Here is a 19,576-nt window from a genome sequence, read left to right on the forward strand (position 1 = left end):
GAGGCACAGAAGAGCTTGTCTAGAGATAATTGGCTCGGCGTTCCATTTCCCCAGACCTGGAACACAACCACACCTTGGGTCATCAGACAACAATCTGGTGAGATCAACGTACTACAAAGATCACTGTGGCCACAGACAGGCCAAATAAAAACACAAAAGCAGCTCAAGGATCGACAGACAGCCAGGGCCAGAAAGGACACTGAAAGCAACAGACCCAAAGACCCCTCGACAACACATGGGTAAATTGAGGTCCAGTGTGAGCAGAGGCTTGGCCAGATCTTCCACCTCCCAGGGCCCTGCCTGAGCTCCCCGTTTGTCTGTATTCCAGAACACAGCCCCTGCCTCTTCTCCCCAGAGAAAAATTCTACAACTCACAGACAAAGAGTGAGTCACCTGGGGGTGGGGGGACTCCCATGAGAACCTTAGTATTTGGGATTCTAACACTTCAGAGACCACCGTTCCACGTTTTCCCTGGAGAAGAGCAAAAATTCTCGATTGGAGGCTCCAATTAAACATGGCAAGTGTTCCTCCCTTTTTATTTCCTAACCTTTAGGAGGGGCACAGAACCCACCGAATCCACGCCCCTCCTACTTAGCCCCGCTTCATCACAAACTTGCCCTGGGACTTCCCTCTTGCCCTCTTTGGTCACATATCTGGCAAAGGCCAAGCCCTCAGCTCCTCAGCCAGTGCCACCAGCTGCTTCTCTTGGGAGGGGTAGGTTAGCGTTCCTCTCAACCCTTGGGGTTACATGAATTGTTATTTAAATTGTGGGTTTAATTAGAAACCACAGGAGCCTGCTCTCTCTCTCAGCTTCTGGAATGTAAGGCATTTGAGCGGCCTGCAAACTCAGGGGAAGGGAAAATCCCCCTTTGTCTGCCTGGTAAATGGCAGCTTGTGGAAGCCATCCTGGCAGGGTGAGCGAGTGACCACCAGCTGCCAGGAATGTGATGCCCGAGAAGGGACAGCAGGCGGCAGCTCTGTCCCTGGCAAGTGGCTGGAGGCCAACAGGAGGTTTAGCACACAGCGGTCACTGCTCCCCAAACAAGAGAAGGTCATCAGTGAAGACCAAAGCCCAGAGTGCCCAGCACTGGAGCATCTATGGCTCCCACTGCCCCTACTCCACTGCTTTCTCTGTGGCTGCAGCTCAGTCTCTGAGTCCCAGGGGGAACCCAGTGGGGGTGGCTTCCAGATGCTGACATTGTAATGGCAGCCCTTCTTGAGACTCACTGAGCTCAAATGACACCAGGCCAGGGAAAGAAGGGGTGGGAGAGAGCTAGGCCTTGCAATGTCTTTCATTTGCTATTTCTACTCTACCATTTGCAGAATACATTAGAGAGAAAATTATACACGTAAACTGCTGTCAAACAGAATGGTTCAAATGCTGGTCAGGTGCAGGGTTTTGTGACTCAGAGTTCAAGGGACCAGACATCCAAATGGAGAAAATGATGTAGCTGCTGTGGATGACATCTAATTTCATTTCTCTTGTCCCAGACTTCCTCACTGTCTCTCTTCAACATGAACATGCTCCATCTATTCTGCAATAAGGAAGGGAAAAAATATTTCCTCTGCAAAACAAAATCATTTAGGGGGATTTGCTGGTGGGGTGGGAGGGGCAGGTGGGTTGCAGTCTCCATAGTAATCTAGAAATCGCCCTTCCAGCTCTCAGAAGTGCTCTGTAATTTGCAAACATAGAGGTTTGCAGGATATAAACCAAATCTTTGTTTGCCCTGGGACAGGAGTTCTGGAAGGCCTGTGATTCAGCAAGTACTACCTATATTTTCTAATGAAAATGACATCTGAGCTCAGGCTGTCATGGAGCCGGAGCTGCCTGCTCCACTTACTTCCGTTTCAATAAGAATGTACAAATCCTAAAACCAGGAAAAGCCCCTGCTCTCTGCTGACATATGGTTCCAGTTATACCTGCTGACAGTTGAAAATCCTTCCATTAAAAAAAAAAAAAAAAAGTCTAGAATTCTGTTAGTTTAAGAAGCAAATCGGAAAGTTCCTAAAATGTATATTTAATCAATTTGCTTTTGAACTTCAAAGTGAGGTTGGTGGAGGGAAAGAAATTTGAGGTTTGAGCAACCTGAAACCTGGCAAACACTACACTGAACTGTCTGACCTTTCGCAAAATCATGTCCTAGTTTTGGGAATAAAAATTCAACCAGGTGTTAGGAGAGTTGAGCAGGCAGTCAACCAGAATGGCCTGTGAAGTACCACAGGCCCCAGCCACCAGGACTGGGCAGTGTGACCACTGTCCACGCTGCCCGGGGCTCACCACCAGTCCAGATGGCCCGGCAGAAGGTTTGTGTGAAGGGTGCTGCTTTTTTGAGCTAAAAGAAAGGGAATGAGTTTTCTCCAGATGTGGGGTTGGATTTCTGATGGGATTGCTTTTGCTTTGCTTTAAAAACTTCCCAGTTAGCGGACAACTCCTGTATATGTAACTGAACAATTCAACCAAAAGGCAGCCAGCCGGGACTCCTCTGCGGGTCAGGCCACCTGGGTCCACAAGAAGCTTTCCTTTGATTTTAGTCTCAGATTGGCAGAGACCTGGCAGCCACAGAGGCAGAGCTGAGCAGTAGCAGAAAAAAAGGCTGTAGAGTGCGACAGCTTAGCCAGTGAGCCACGTCTTCTTTTGTTTGCTTGGCCTCTTGGGAAGAGTGCGAAACCCCTGGCAAGCATCTTTCTTGCTTTCAGACAAAACTACAGACCCCAGGTCACCCCAAGGCCCCTAAAGGGCTTCCATAAGTTTGTCCTTCTGGAGACCTGATCTAGTCTCCCCTTGTTTTCCACAGGGCCCACTGCAGCCCAGAGGGCAGGGCGTTGTCATAGTCACCTAGCAAACCAGCAGTGGCCTGGGGATGGCCTCTCCACGCCTCCTCTCTGGAACGCACACACTGCTGGGGCCCCTGTGTTTTTATCTTAGGAACTTCACTTTGTGATAGGAAGTAGTCTGCAGCTGTTCATCCCCAAAGGAAAGGACTAGAGGAAGGTGGGTGTTGCCCCTTGTTCACACTTCCCTATGGACTGGTGAGAGTTTTAGTTTCTTTTGTGGGACAGCTGCACTTGTGAGCAGAATTAGGTCCTCTCCACACGCTTTCAGGGGAAATATACTTTGGTGGAGACACTTACAAGGGTAACTTTGGGCAGAATCCATTAAAATCCCCAAATGCACCTAGTTTGACCCAGCAATTTTACTTCTCAGTATTTATTCCCAAATGTGCACAAGGGTCCATGGGCAAGGATGCTGCCTGAAGTAATAATGAGAAACGACCCGAAACTACTACATCCATCAATAGGGGAACCGCTAAATACATTGTGCTATTTCCATACAATGTAACATTATGCAGCAGGCTGAAAAAAAAAAAAAGCAGTTGCTCTGTGTGAGCTGGCATAGCACTCCATGACATAGCTCTGAATGGAAAGCAAGCAAGCTGTAGAATAACTACAACATGATACCTACTTATGAAAAACAAAACAGAAATCTGTATCTCTATTAAGTTAAAGAAAGGGTCTGGGAGATGCACACTCCAAACTGACCCCTCTTTGGGGAGGAGGGAAGGACTTGGAATGGGGTGCTTAGGGGAAGTCAAAAGAGACCTACTTCTCTGTAATGTTAAAACATTTTCAAACAAGGAGAACCTATTCATGTACTATATGCAAAACTAAACTTGCTTAAAAGCACTCCTCTTCCACAGGCTATTTTTGGTACAGTAGACAGACAGTTTCCCAAACTTGCCTGAAGACAGGAATGGCTTGGAACGCTTGTTAAGGAAACAGATTCCTAGCCCCAATAATCTGTATTTTAACAAGCAAGCCAGGTGATCCTTATCAGGAAAGCTTGGGAAACAATAAGCTAGAGCCAGCACCCTTCCCCACCAGTCTAGAGGCAAGCCTCCAGATATTACTCTGGAATTTCACTTTTCCCAGGTATTGCTCAGCCCTGTTCACTGAAGTGAAGCAAGAAGTTTGTGCTAACTGCAGCTCTTTTGCTTTCTTCCCTGGGGGTCAACTGGAGAAAGAGAGGACCCAACATGCCATCTCCAGGATCTAAGACGTGGAGGAAATGGCAACCTCTCTGCAATCATGTGGGCTGGCTCCAGATTGAGCAATTCGGTCTGTGCAGGGGGAGAGGGCTACCAAAATCTCACAAATCACCACTAAAGAACTTAGTCATGTAACCAAACATCATCTGTTCCCCAATAACCTATGGAAATAAAAATTTAAACAAATGAAAAAAAAAGACTTCTGCCATGCCACCACCCCGAAAGGGAGGGTGTGAGGGGGTGGCTCAACAGGGATCCTAGCCCTGAGGGTGTGCAAGGCAAGGCTCTCTGTTTGAAACCCACAGCAGCTTTCAGGCCAAGGCCACTTTACTCTCAGCAAACTCACTCCAGGAAGATCACCTGGCTCCAGGAAGGGCTGGTGGCACTGCCAAGAGGAGCCACTGCAGAAATGCAAAGGGAATCTCTGCTGAAATTGTTCAAACCTGCTAAAAAGAATGATGAGGCATGGCTAGGCGTGGTGGCTCACACCTGTAATCCCAGCATTTTGGGAGGCCGAGGCAGGCAGATCACCTGAGGTCAGGAGTTCAAGACCAGCCTGACCAACATGGAGAAACCCCGTTTCTCCTAAAAATACAAAACAATTAGCTGGGCCTGGCGGTGCATGCCTATAATCTCAGCTACTTGGGAGGCTGAGGCAGGAGAATCACTTGAACCCAGGAGGTAGAGGTTGTGGCGAGCCTGGGCAGTAAGAGCGAAACTCTGTCTCAAAAAAAAAAAAAAAAAAAGAAAGAAAGATGAGGCCAGGCATGGTGGCTCACACCTGTAGTCCCAGCACTCTGGGAGGTCGAGGTGGGCAGATAACCTGAGGTCAGGAGTTCGAGACCAAGCCTGGCCAACATATAGTGAAACCCCATCTCTACTAACAAATACAAAAATTAGCTGGGTATGGTGGCACATGCCTGCAGTCCCAGCTACTTGGGAAGCTGAGGCAGAAGAATTGCTTGAACCCGGGAGGTGGAGGTTGCAGTGAGCTGAGATCATGCCACTGCACTCCAGCCTGAGTGACACAGCAAGACTCTATCTCAAAAGAAGAAAAAAAAAAAAAAAAAGAATGGTGAGAGAGGCAGACAGGCTGCCATCTTCCAGGATTGGGTGGCCCACATTGTCCCTACTGCTCCATGGTTACCCTTAAGTGCCCTGCTGTCTGTGGGACAGCACAGGCCTGTGTCACAAATGACACCACATTTTTAGCCAGCTGAATAATGAGTGTTGAATTACGATGCAGTCAGCACGTCACGTCTGCGCACCCACTACCTTGCTAAGGCAAAGGAGAGAGGTCCTGCTGGCCAAAGGGTCTCTGTGCTGCTCTCCTCTCCCCGGAAAGTGAGGGGGCAGCACCCCACAAGGCCCCTGATTCTTGCCAGGCCCACGACTCTTGCTCTACTCCAAAGCAAACCGCATATGAATGCACTTGAGAATGTTCTCAATGTTCCCAGACCATTTTCTCAATGATTCACCTTTAAGACTGTACATTAATTTCCTTAACAGTTTGGGGGCCACTAATCTCCTAGAGAATGTGATAATTGATGAAGTTGTGCCTCCCCTCATCACATTACATACTCCCACAGAGTGTTGTTGGGCACATCACAGGAAGGTCATGAAGCAAGCCCCCCTGCCTAGGGCCAAAGTAAGGAACAGTGCAAATAAGACACTCTCTCCTTTGCCTTAGCAAGGCGGCAGGTGCGCAGACATGACGTGCTGACTGCATCGTAATTCAACACTAATTATTCACCTGGCTAAAAATGCGGTGTGGTGTTTGACACAGACCTGTCATTGGCTGTGTGGGGGTCACTGTGAGAGAATGACGGCCTGGGGCTCTTTGTCTTGGCTTGCCAGGAGCCCTGGCCCTCTCCCCAGCTCTGGGGATCAGGAGGGCTCCTTGAAGGTGGGGACATGAGGCGGCAGCAGCAGCACAAGTGCCTCTGTCTCCCCTCCGAGGCCTAAAGTCCCAGTCCTCCTTTGGGACCCCCCACCATAACACAGGCCCTGGTGGGCCTGATGTCCACAGGATGGAGGCTCTGTTGCCATGCCAACAAACATGACATTAAAGAAACAGAGATTTGGGGGTCTGGAGAGGGCTTCAAATAATGATGAGTCTGCTCAGAGAAGAGACAGTGGACAGATGTTCTGTGCAGACCCAGAAGCCACACAGAGACAAGCCAAGTGATTCAGGAAGGACGCTGACGGCCAATAAAGGAACATGCTGCCTGGGAAAGGCAGTTCCTGCTGCTTGGGGTGTCCAAACAGAGGCTCTAAGATGGACTTCTGTTTTGGGGGGAAGGTCAGCTGACTGGTTGCCACACTCAGTATCTTTCTAGTGCACACACAGTGCAGAGCCCAGACTCAACTTGGACGTAGAGGTCTGAGTTGCTCCAAGCAGAACTCTGGCTTTAAGGACTTGCTAAGTGGGTGGCTGTTTGCAGAACCCCTACCATGGCCGAGGCAGGCAGCATTTCCAAAGCCCCAAGGCTGACCAGTGGCAGCTGGGCAGCAGCAGTTGCCCAAGGCTATGTAAATATACAGAAAGGCAGGTGGCAGTGCAGAAAGGATGTGGCCAGGCAGGGACAGTCCAGGCGAGTGAAACTCTGGAACTGGCTCTGCTACACCCTTGCTGGGTAACTGCGGGCAACCTGTTTTCTCTGAGTGTCGGCAGGTCACCTGTGAAGTGGAGCAGGGTGGTTTGCCTTCTCAGCTTCACATAAACGTTGTAAGGAGCAAATAATCAGATGATTCAAGGATGTGCCAGTAATTTACAAAGAAAAGGCCATGTCCTTGTTACATAGCAGGTGGCACCTCCAGGACGAAGGCAAGTACAGTGAGGGGCAAAAGCACCTTGAGGCAGGGTCTTTCCCACGAGAAGATGAAAATCTGGTAGGGAAGACAAGACAAAGACATGAAAAGAAACCCCCACCAAGGCCCCAGTGATTACTAGGGAAAATGGCTACAATTATGCATGGCAACAGCTGTCCTATTTCTCAACCACGAAAAGGAAAATATTTGTGAATGCTCTTTTTTCCCCCCTTTCATGCTTTAGGTAAGATTCATGCCCTAGTTGAGGCACCTGGCAAAATGGTGGAGAAGCTCTCGCAACTCTCAAGGCACTTCTGCCTGTGTACTAGGAGACAGCAGTGTGATCCCTGCCTACGGCCAGCATCCAGGGCCCTGAGGGGTCCACAGCACCAGGTTGTTACACCACTCAGAGATACAGGGACACTCCATGCAGGCACACACACAAGCACCCACTGCTCGCCTCTTCCTGTCCTCGGCTTTGACAATCATCATAGACCAACTCTCCTTATAGGCATGCCAATAAATCATTGCTGACATGGTAAGGAAATTAATTTAGGGAAGATTAATTAGCTACATTCATGCACTCAGCTGCAACTGCTGGAAATCAGATGGTGGGGAGGTTGCTTTTCCACTCCACTTTGGACTGGTTCACTTTCTACCTTCTAAGATCTGGCTCGCCTCAAAGTTCTAAGCCCCCTCTTGCATTGTGAAGGCCCCCGCCAAGTGCTCCGCCCACACACCTCCAGGGGCAGGGAGCTCATGATGTGGCAACACAGTCCTCTGGGACAGCCATCACCACTAAAGTGGACTTCCCTACACTGAGCTGAAACATGTCTCCCTGCAGCCACTATCCGTTTTTGTACTAACCTAAGGGTTCTGTCCTAAACACGTCTTTACAGACCTGACAGTGACCTGTCCCACATGTCAGGAGGCTGGGAGTGTGGGGGGTTAAAGTGGTCACCACTGGTCTTTCCAGTCCTGCCCCTCCCACGGCCACAACTGCTTGCATAGACACCTGCAGGCTCCAACTTGTTAGGAAAAACACATTCCAAATTCCAGCCTCTGTCAGCTCCTCTCAAGCCTGCTTGCTCGGTCTCTCTCTCCCCTCTCTCTCTCTCCGTCATACACACACAGCCCACTGTCTTCCAGCTTCACCCCCTCAGAGTGAGCTATGGGTGCTGGGTAGGAGGCTGCTGAGAACAGAGCCTGGCTCCACCCTCTGTTTACCCCAGAACCTCAAGTGGTAGAGTCAGGCTTTTCAGCATCTCTCAAGTAGTGGGAGGTTCTATTTTGAACTCAGAAATACCTCAATCCTAGAATTTCTTAAGTGCTTTCAGCCAGGGACTATGGATAGAAAATCCAGCACATCCCTCCTGAGGACAAAACACCCGGGGAAGGGTCTGCAGCCACTACTGAAAGGATCCTTGGGGGATGGTCTATTCTACTAGATCTCAAACTCTTGTGTGTACATGATTTCTGCAACGACAATCTTACACAGAATCCCAACATGCACCACTGAAGAAAGGGACACCAAGCACAGTCTGAAAACCATTTATCCACTGGGGACAGAAGGCCCTGAGCGGGGATCAACTTAGTCAGGTTAATGCCAGGAACAGGTAACCCAACCCAACCCATGCTTCCGAACTCCCAGCTCCACACAATTTCTTCAATGCCTATACTGCTAACTGTCCTCTTAAAATCATCTTTAAAAATTTCAGAGTATATCCACCACAACTCCCTCACAGAAGAACCTCCCTACCTCCCCTTACAAGGACCAAGCACCCATCGTTCTGGACAGCTCTCTGTGGGAGGTGGGCTCTGGGCCAGGCTGGGTCCCTATGGAACCACTAACTGAGCTGCCCCTCATTCTCCCCTGAATTCCTACTTGGCTCTGCTCAGCTCTCCTGCAGACTCCATCAACCTCTGTCCACGTTGCCAGACAGTCCTTCCTCCCAGGCTTCCTGCTCTAGGGTACATGAGTGCTCCTCTAGGGGCCTGAGGTCACTGTCTAGAAAATGCTCTCAGACCAGCCCTGGTCACGAAGAATAAGAGCAAGATTTTCTTTTCGTTTCTCCTTCAGAGCTGAAGGCTGGAAGGGTAAGGGGAAGGCACTAGTTAAGCCCAGAGTCATGGGTGCCAGATGGTTCCACAAATCATTTAGCTCTCTGTCCTCAGCTTCCTCATCTGTGGAATGAGGATGGGGCAAGGCCTACCTGAGCTAATGCACATGGTGTAATCAGAACAGGGCTGGCACACAGCAAGTGCTCGATGTCAGGTGTGATCATCATCAGCTCAACACACCAGCCAGCCTGCAGAGTCTGGGTCTTGCCCAGGGTCATCTGGACATCAGAAATCCAGACTATCCCCCTCCCCATGTTGATGAGGAGCCACCAGAGGCTCCAAGTAGACAAGTGACACAGCAGAACACTCCTGAGCGGGTGACAGAACCAGACTCCCACCAAATTCCAACCATGAGAGGACCTATGTCATCTGTTGAACTACGTATTTATAGCGTGCCTCCCGAACTCGCTTTAGACAGTGTAATTCAAGGCATTTTTCTGCTTCTCATAGGCACAGCCTGTTGGTCCCCCACTCCCTTCCCAAGAAAGGATCAGGAATGCCCGCGAGGCTTTCTCACGGTAACGTAAGGCTCTGTACAGTAAGAATAACTTCCAGTGTGCTCACAGGAAAAGTATGTAAAAGCAAAACAGCAGCGCCTGTGAGCCAAAGGCCTTTCCTGGGCAACGTGGTACCTCTCAAAGCCAGGCGTCTGTGCCCCAGCCAAGGCCCAGGAGTCACCAAGTGCACCCTCTCTCTTGTGTGTGCTTCCTGTGCTCGAAGCCGAGGTTAAAGGGGAGAAAGAGCCCAGACGTGGAAGAGCACAAGATCAGGCGAGCACAGTGCGTTTTAATGATGAGCTGCAGAGGCGCAGGAACCTGCACCAAGTGAAGGATCATTTCTCCCCGAATGGGGCCCATTAGGATGACTCATGCACATTTCCCACAGGGGAGCTAAAAGGCTTGGCCAGGCCCCTTTAAGGCACAAGTAGCACTAAACAGCTGCTCTCCCCAAGAGTCACTCTCTCTTTATTGAGGATACACACCATCAGCCACAATTACCAGCCCCGTGTCTGAGGGCTTCCAATTATATTCCGCTTAACACCAGGTGCTCCATAAATGCTGATTCATTTTTAAAAATAATGCTGTATCGTCCAGCAACCAAGTCTTGATGAACTCTTTCTCCTGTGCCATCATCTAAGTTGGGAAACCATCCCTGCACCTCACAGGCCTGTTTCTCACATGTACTCGGAGCTTTCTAATGTACAGGAAAGTTACTGTGGCTAGGGCTTTGCGATGTCAAGCAGGTCTGTGATTGTGCACATCGCTGTTCAGTCCGATCACCTCGTTCCTCCACGTGCCAGGCAATGGCCTCCTCCCCCGCTCCTGCATTGCTTCCAGGTTCCCAGGGGAGATGGGCATTACTCAGTTCACCTCCCCAAGGCGGGCTGGCATGTGCTAGGCAGGGGGAGTAAATGCCTGGATGAAGGGCCCTTCCCACCCTGCCCTGAATTGCAGCTATGTGTAGGCCTGTCTGCTTCCACTCCACCGGGAAGGCAGGTTCTGGAGCTCTGTTTCCTTTTTATTACAATATAGCACCTGGTGCACAGCAGGGCCCCAGCAAGGTGTGCTGGGCTGAAACCAGGGGCAGGGCAGGGCGGGGCCTCCACGGTGGTGGATTCTGGGCCCTGAGCTCCAACGCTTCCAGGTTTCTCACCAGCTATGAAGCTCTACCTTCTCTAAGCCTGAGCCCTCTCACTTCCCCTGGGAAAACATCTTCCTTCTGCGGTGCGGGAGAAGCTGAGTCAATGAACCAAGGGATACATAGTGCCTGGCACATTATGCTGGCAGAGGCAAGGGCACAAGGGCACTAGAGAACACAGAAAAGATGCTGCTCTTATCCTCTAGAGGCCACAGGCCATGCCTCTTAGTCTGGGGAACCCAGACACAGACCTTGAAGCAGGCACTCAAACGCAAGTGGTTGATCTGGGAGGAGACACTTACCGGGGACAGGGACAATGGGCCTGAGAAGGGTATCAGGAAAGCTGGGTTACTAAGCCAGCTACCCACGCTGGGCAACTGGAGCTTGATCTGATAGAGGAAACTCTGGGAAACCATGCACAACCCACCCCTCAGTATTACCTTACCAAGAGTGAGGGAGCTGGGGGTCAGGCACCAACTCCTGGGAGCTCCTGGTGTAGGCAGAGCACCTATTCCCATTCCTATGTTCTCGAAAAGCCCTCGGGCACAGAGCTGTGGCTGAGTCAGCTGGAGAAGGCCAGACTGGGGAGGCAGAAAAGACAGGGTGGTGTCTTGACAGCATCTGCTGCCCAGGGCAGGGGGCACCTCCTAGAGAGGGATGGAGCTGAGCCAAGAGATCTCTTCTGGTACGTTTACCCAGCTGAAGCAACGGTACTGTGCAGGGCTCCCATCTGCTTGGCTCCTAACCTGGATCTCATGTCCCATCTCCCACTCAGGGTCTGAAGCAAATAACGGCTTTGCAAATGTATCGGGAGACTGCACAGAATCACAGGAGTCCCCAGAAGCCACCCTCCCTAGTGCAGCCTGCCTCCCCTCCCAAAGCCCAAGTATCATTTTCTCCTGGTCTAGGGCCCTATCCCAGGACTAAGCAGGCACCTCCCTGAGGAAGTACATGGACAAAACCAAATGGGGACCCTACGGGCCGCTTTAGACCCTGCAAAGGCCTGCAACATCAGCCTGGCAGCTTCAAGGAGGGCCCAGAGTTGTTGTGCCAATAATGGATGGGCTCATGCACCTCATGATACGAATGAAGGCCTCAGGGGCAAGTCCATGTGGACCAGGCCATAGTCCCGCATGACTGGCTAGTGGTAAATCAGAACACCACGGTGTGCCCATTTCATCACCCTGCAGCTGGGATGCTGGAAACCCAGGCTTGCTCACAACCCTACACACAGAGAAGCAAGCCACCTTCAGTGATGCCTTTCCTAACTGCCTCTAAAACCAATCTCCTCCTTTGTGCAAACAAACATGGATCAGGCCACACCAGAATCGCGGAAGAGGAACTCCAGTCAGAAGGCCTATGGCACCTCTAACCCGGCAAGGCCAGCTCCAGAGCAGAGTGAGTTAGCTGAGGAGACATACTAACAGCCAGTGAAAGAAGTTAAGGCGTCTATTTATTCATTAAAACAAAATCCTTTTTGGCATCTCAGCAATTGACAAAATCAGGTCTCAAAACAGTACTTATAAAGGGATTCTATTTTTCTAAAATATAACATCAAAGAAATGTGTTTATATCCATAGAAAAAGGACCAGTAAGAAATGAAGGAAATACAGCACACACAGACGCACACTCTCTGCCTCCCTGGTCACCTGCCATTCCACGGAGTGGTGGGGTGAGGGGGGCACCTTGCCCGCTGCTCCTCTCTGATGAAGCCCTCCAGGGCCACGGCATGAACGAGTGGACACAGGACCACTGAGCTTCCCAGGCCCAGGGAACCCTCCTTGCTCCTGGAGCCTCCCCTTCATGGCCCTGGACCCCTTACTGCATCCTAGCCAGATGCCTATTTGTAAACATGTAAATGATTCTATTCCACCACAGCCTTTGCCTTGAAATCTCCACCAGGCCCAAAGCTTTCAACACCAAATGGTCCAATCAACTCTGCCCAGCCCCAGCCTGGCATAAAGGGGTGCGAGTAAATGCTAGGGGAGTCAATGAGCAAAGGAATCTACGGAGGGTCTATGGGGCCATTTCTCTCCAGGGTAAAGCCAGAAGTCCTTGCCAATAAGAGACAATTCATACAACAGTATAGACAAGAAAGGTTTTACTCAAGTGCTTGCCCATTTTCTGACTGCATAACCTTGGGCAACTTACACGACATACTTGATCTCTCTGTGCTTCCATTTCCTCATTTATAAAATGAGAATAATACTAAGACCTACCTTCACGGGGTTGCTATGAGATTTTTTTAAAATTTATTTTTATTTTATTTTTTGATTTTTTGAGATAGAGTCTCACTCTGTTGCCCAGGGTGAAGTGCAATGGCGTGACCTAGGCTCACTGCAACCTCCACCTCCCGGGTTCAAGCAATTCTCTCACCTCTGCCTCCCAAGTAGCTGGGACTACAGGTATGCGCCACCACATCCGGCCAATTTTTGTATTTTTAGTAGAGACGGGGTTTCACCATGTTGGCCAGGCTGATCTCGAACTCCTGACCTCAAGCGATACGCCCACCTTGGCCTCCCAAAGTGCTGGGATTACAGGTATGAGCCATCACACCCAACCTGCTATGAGATTTAAATGACTTAGTATTTGTCAGATGCTCAGACCAATATGCATGGTAAGCACCGTTTAAGTATTTGGTAAATAATACGTACACATTTGCACAGCATCTGCCGCTGCACCTAGATATGCATATCCATGCGTGTACACAAGCAGGTCTGCCCACACTCTCGTGTGCTTCAGCACAATAGCATGTACTGCAATTGGTTTTCTCCACACCACTGCGAGATGGATGGGGTGCACTCTCATAGCCAGTGGAGAAAGGGAGAAGGGCTGCAGTCTGCCCCAAACCACAAAGTCCAGTGAGGGCATGACCAGCAACTGTGGCCAATGGACCCAGCTATCTGGCTGGACCCAACTATCACACCAGCTGCTGCTCCCAGTCAGAAGTAAATGCCTGCCCACCAAAGTCCACACAGGTCTGGCCTGGGGCAGGGGACCCCAGTTCCATTAGTCCTGGACCATGTACAACTTCCCCCCTGAGATGTTGAGCCCCCAGAACACACACTCTGTAGACAACACAGCAAAATAAGCCCAGATAAACACCAGCTGCCCACCTCCTTCCTCCAGGTTTATAAGAGGCCTCACTGCTGTGATTCTTCCCACTTGCGGCTTTCTCTAACCTCATGCTTCCTCACAGAGGGCTGCAGAGAGCGGAGGAAATGCTCGAAGTCCGGCATAACGTGGATTTTAAGAGGCCTGGCCCAATGCACTTTATTTCTGGGGTTAAGAACATTAGGTTCTTATTTTTAAATGCCAGTATATCAGGGACTGACGTTTATAGTTTCCAGGGCTAGTTTCACAGGTGAGTGGCCTGCGCAGTCACAAAGGCCTCTGCGCTTGGTTTAACACCCTGCCATCACCATTTGGAAATTCTTAATAATTGTTAAATAAGGGGCCTCACATTCTTATTTTTTGTGGGATGGGCCCTGTAAATTATGTAGCTGATCTTGATGACCCCTCCCCAAACACCAACATCCAGAAGTTTCCATGGGGAGCTTAAGGCCCAGACTGTAATCCCCTCCTCTTGCCAGCAGGGCACCATTAGCTAAGTCATTCTATCAGTTCCTCAATTTCCCTATCTGTAGAATGGGTAGAGTGGGTTGTTAGGGCCAGAATCCTGAATTTCATGGACCACTATACAAAAAAGTTATACAAAAAAAAAGAAGGGGAAAGACAAGATTACGAACACTAAAAGAACCCAACTACCATCTGTCCTCACCCATATTTTATGAAGGAAAGGGCTGGGCACGGTGGCTCATGCTTTTAACCCCAGCACTTTGGGAGGCCAAGGCAGGCAGATCACGAGGTCACGAGATTGAGACCATCATGGCCAACCATGGTGAAACTCCATCTCTACTAAAAGTACAAAAATTAGCTGGGCGTAGTGGCATGCGCTTGTAAACCCAGCTACTTGGGACACTGAGGCAGGAGAATCGCTTGAACCCGGGAGGCAGAGGTTGCAGTGAGCCCAGATCTCACCACTGCACTCCAGCCTGGTGACAGAGAGAGACTATGTATCAAAAAAACAAAAACACAAACAAACCAAAAAAAAGGTAAAGACAATAACAATCTAACAGTAAAAAGATAAAAAAGAAATTGAGAATAAAGGATAGTCCTTTAAGGTGATTAAGTTTAGCTTCATAAGAAGTCCCCTAACTGTCCATTTTTCTAATTTCACTGGAGATCACCATGCTTTCCGTGGAAGCATTACCTCAGGTGGGTGTTTCAGTCCTTTGAGTATTACTTTACAAACCAAGCCTTCCTATAGGTGTCAATGGTCTGGTGTGCACATTATTGCTTAAGAAAACTGACTTTTTCAGACCCTCTTCCCACCCTGTGTCCCTTCTGCTTTAAGGGCACATCTGAGACCACCACGGGGGCTGGTTTCCATGAAACACCAACATAGCACTTGACAACAGCTGTGTGAATCGGGCCCAGAATGGCCCTTATTTATTAATGCACATTGTAAAATCCCCTTCCAAATGGAAAGTCATAAATCACCTGCCACTGGAAACACTCTGTCCTAAAAGGGAGGCAAAGGTATCTTGAACTGAATCCCAGACTTACCCATTTCAAAAGAGCAAACTTTGATCCACTGCTGCTGAGTAAATCAAGTGATGGGGAGGCAGGCCCCTTGTTGATAACTTGGCTATTACAAGACACCTCAACCTACCACCCAGCTTTCTCTCTTCACCCACTTCCCTGGGAAGATCTGGGCCAGGCAGGACTCACGGGGACTGAGCCCTAGACCCTGGGATCCTCCAGTGCCAGGGCCCGAGAACCTCGGACCAGACCCTCCAAGAGCCTGAGTGTTCTAGAGGACTAGAACTCGCAGGAGGCTGAGGGACGACACGTACAGTGGGGGCACCGCCTAGAGAGTGCCTTCGCTACAAGCCAGGCTCTTCGCTCTGTGCTTTCACATACACCGTCATATTTCATCCTTCCTCATCACCTCATTTTCAGATGAGAAAACCGAAGCTCAGAAGTGTCCAGGAACCCTGCCAAGGCCTTAGAGCACAGAAGGTTGTGTAGGTTTCAACCCAGGCCAGCACCACCCCAAAGCTCTGGCCCTCCTGGGCCACCCACAGCCTGTTGTATGAGTTTCTAAGTCCAGGCTCCTTCTGGGGAGCAGGAAGAGATCTCTGAAGGGAAGTTTGACAGGAAGAAGCAGCAGCTTTGATAACTTGGCTCAGCTGCGCCAACCGTGAGCAAAGGCCACCTGACAACTCCCTTAAGTCAGCTGAGTGCTGGAAGTCTCCCTTCCCCTTCCTCAGCTGCCCTGTGACTCCGGCACACCTGCACCTGCCCTGCCCGGGCCACACCTGGGGAAGCAGTGCTTCCGCCTGCAGCCTTTGAGGCCTGGCTTCCAGCTCTCCCCTCCCTCCACCCTATACGAGCCGTATCCTTCCTGCCTGGGGGATCCTACTTCCCCACATACCAAAACCAGTGCAGTGTGGCAGAGTCCTTGTCTTCAAGTTACACAGAATGAACACCAGTGTTGTTCTGAAGTTGTCCCTATGGAGAGGCCCCGGACCCCATCACCAAACCTCTGCACATGGAAGCATATCCATGCCAGGCACAGGAGGCAATGAGAGCCAGAAGGGAAACCTTCACCCTACCAAGAGTGAGCCCTGGTACTGGGCCCAGCATGCACTAAGTACTAAGTGCTAAACTATGCTGGCTGTTGTTATTTTCAAAGATGACTGTAAAGAAAACCTGATTTTTCTCATCAGAACTAGCAAAAAAAAGGGAATTTTATGGTAGAGGCGGTTCCGTTTTCATCTGGTTAGCGTGAGACCAGCTGAATTAGAAAACCAAGCATCCACAATGCAGTGAGGACTGGACGATCTAAGGAGAGGCGGCGGCCCTCAGGGTCAGCATGGTCAGCCTGCAATCACAGCCCAGATGCCCCATCAGAGCAGGTGCTGGCCCAGAAGGGGCATCTGGGAATAATTTAAAGCCGTGCTTTCCTAAGATAAAAGTGAGCACCCCAGCACCTCTATGGGTGCCCCATCATGCCCATTTCTCAGGGATAACACCAGTGACTGGGGCCAGCCAATTTGGGGAGGGGACCCTTCCAACCCACAGATCCCAGAAAAATGTACTTCTTGGAGACATTTAAACCAATACCCCAGCTGCTGTGGTGGCTCATGCCGGTAGAAGCTGGCAGGATCACTTGAGTCCCCAAGTTCGAGACCAGCCTGGGGGAGACCCTGCCTCTACAAAAAAATACAAATAAAAATTAATCCAACGCCCCAGTTGACCAATCATTTCGGAAGGGCTTGGAGAGGGTCCACCTGAGTGGTCTCATTACACTCCCCCTCCCCATATTTTTGTCATGCCCATCCTCTGATTAGTGGGCAACAGGATGAAACAGGTGGTCCCGAGTTTCCCATCTATCCTGGGTCCCACAACTAGAGCTGTCACAGCCCCAGCCTCTCCATAACTCTCAGTCTTATGGACTGGCTCACGCTTGGTGAATAAGGCAGGAAGGGCCCTCGAAGCTGTCCACAGCCTTTCCTATCCAGGAAAAATCTGCTGTAAAATCCTGACACCCTCCCCAGCACCACCTCCTGGATTTAAGAAGGGGGAGGTGACTTGGGTTTTAAAAAGAAAACTGGATTCCCATTCATGAATTACCCACACCGAGGGCACGTAACAGGTAAAACGGGTTCTGCCATTGATGAATGAGCTCGGATAATAATGGGGCTCACCCTTCGCCATTAAAAATATTAACCTCATTCCTGGCCCAGCGATGTCATAAACCCAGGGCCCCTGAAGCTCTCTCACGGCGACACTTCCCGTCTACCTGGTGAGGGAGTTCAGTGTGCACCTTTCACCCTGCGGGCAAGCCCTTTGGGAAGTGTGCTAACACCCCACATAAAACCAAATGCAGGTAGACAGGAGGAAGAAATAATGTAATAACTTGCCACCTGATGCAAGAATTCAGAGGCCTCCACTGCCTGGGACTTTATGAAAGTGATGCAGTGCTCATGTGGTCTAACACAGCTTCCCACAGCCAACCTGACACAGGCTGCATGGACAGTGATATGATGTTATGATCCACCACCAGAGAGGAGACTGTCTCTCTCTACTCTGCACAAACCAGAGGACCAATGGAGAATCATGTCCAGCTCCGGGCCCTATACTTTTATGTTTTTTGTTTGTCTGTTTGTTTTTTTGAGACGCAGTCTCACTCTGTCGCCCACACTGGAGTGCAATGGCGCAATCTCAGCTCACTGCAACCTCTGCCTCCCGGGTTCAAGTAATTCTCCTGCCTCAGCCTCCTGAGTAGCTAGGATTACAGGTGTGCATCACCATGCCCAGCTATTTTTTGTATTTTTAGCAGAGATGGGGTTTCACCATGTTGGTCAGGCTGGTCTAGAACTCCTGGCCTCAGGTGATCCAACCACCTCGGCCTCCCAAAGTGCTGGGATTATAGGCGTGAGCCACCGCATCCAGTCTGGGCCTTGTACTTTAATTAAGGAGCGGTTACCAGAATGATAAAGAGCCGGGACTCTCCTCCACGTCTCATGGGCATAATTGAAGGGACCAAGGGGTATCTACTACAGAAGACTCAGGGGTGTCTGTTGGGGGCATGCAAGACAGCGGTCAACCCCTGGCACAGGATGCAGGCGTGTTCTATGGGATCAGAGGACAGAATGAGAACCAACCAGTAGAAGTTCTCAAAAAAATTTCAACTCAATTTTAGGAAGAATGATCAGACAAAGAGCTATTCAAAGTATAACAGGGTATTTTGGGAGGTAGTGAGCTCCCTCCCACAGAGGACCTCAAGCAGAAGTGGGTTGAGCACTTGGCAAGGAGGACCTAGACTGAGATCCTTTGCCACTAGAAACTCTATGGTCCTCCCGAGATTTTTATGGCACCCTAAAGCATAGGACTGGGGATAGGGGAGCCAGTGTGGAAGAGGCTGGTCTAACCTTATAAAACTGCATCCCTCCCTCTCACTTCCATAGGCTGCTCAGTGGGAGAGGTTCTCCACCTCTTTCCCCAGCGGCATGTGAAAGGTTGGGTGCCGTGGGAGAAGCACAGAATCACATCCTGAAATTCAGCAATGCCCATGGTGGGGTAGGTATTGGGGACAGAAGGACAAAGCTCAGTCCGTGTCTACCTTCAACGAGAGGATAGTCAAGGGAGAGGTCAGCAACCCTCTTCTTTAAATTACCATACAGAAAATATTTTAGGTTCCTGAGGGTCACACAGTACTCCTGGTTTAGTCCAGTGGTTCTCAACATAGCTGCACATCAGAAAAAGCTCCTGGGGATCTTTAACAATGCACCCATGCCTGAGTGTGGCCCCCAGAAATCCTGTTTTAAGTGGCCCAAGGTGGGGCCTGGGATTAGTATTTCTAAAAGCTCCCCTAGGAGCTTGGATACAATCCATGCAAGACTGAGAATCACTGGTCTCCAGCAGAAACAGGCTCGGGTAAAACCTCAGCATAATCCCCAGTGGTTTCCCAAACCCAGCAAGGGGAAGTGACTTGCTCAAGGTCATACAGTGAGTCAAGAAGCAAAGAATCTGAGCCCAAGATCTTCTCCCTGCAGCACCGAGGCACAGACAGGCCTGAATTCCTGTTCCAGAGCTCGGGACACCAGGGCCTTCATGTTCAAGCCCTGCTGCCCCAGAAGGTGAAGACCTCAGAGAAACACCAGCCACACTCGCCTCGACCCACTCTAACGTATGGGGCACTGCCCTCTCTCCAGACCAGACCTCAGTGACTTAAAACTAACAGGGGAATGAATTTCCAAAACAGCCACTTTTTAACAAAAATTGCTAACAGTTTATTAGCATCTGGGAGGAACAAAAGAGTGCTGTAAAAACTGCGTTTCTTCAGTCCTAACAAGCACAGCCACAGGAAACTCTTTACCAATGACACC

General features: G+C 50.1%; 1 protein-coding gene across 1 annotated transcript in view; it reads right to left on the minus strand.

The window, feature by feature from the left end:
• The window catches only part of SHB (SH2 domain containing adaptor protein B), a 154,351-nt gene that overhangs the window by 102,163 nt on the left and 32,612 nt on the right, over window positions 1-19,576 (minus strand). The window lies entirely within an intron of this gene.

This window comes from Chlorocebus sabaeus, chromosome 12 (assembly GCF_047675955.1).
Source record: "Chlorocebus sabaeus isolate Y175 chromosome 12, mChlSab1.0.hap1, whole genome shotgun sequence".
Classification (NCBI taxonomy): Eukaryota; Metazoa; Chordata; class Mammalia; order Primates; family Cercopithecidae; genus Chlorocebus; species Chlorocebus sabaeus.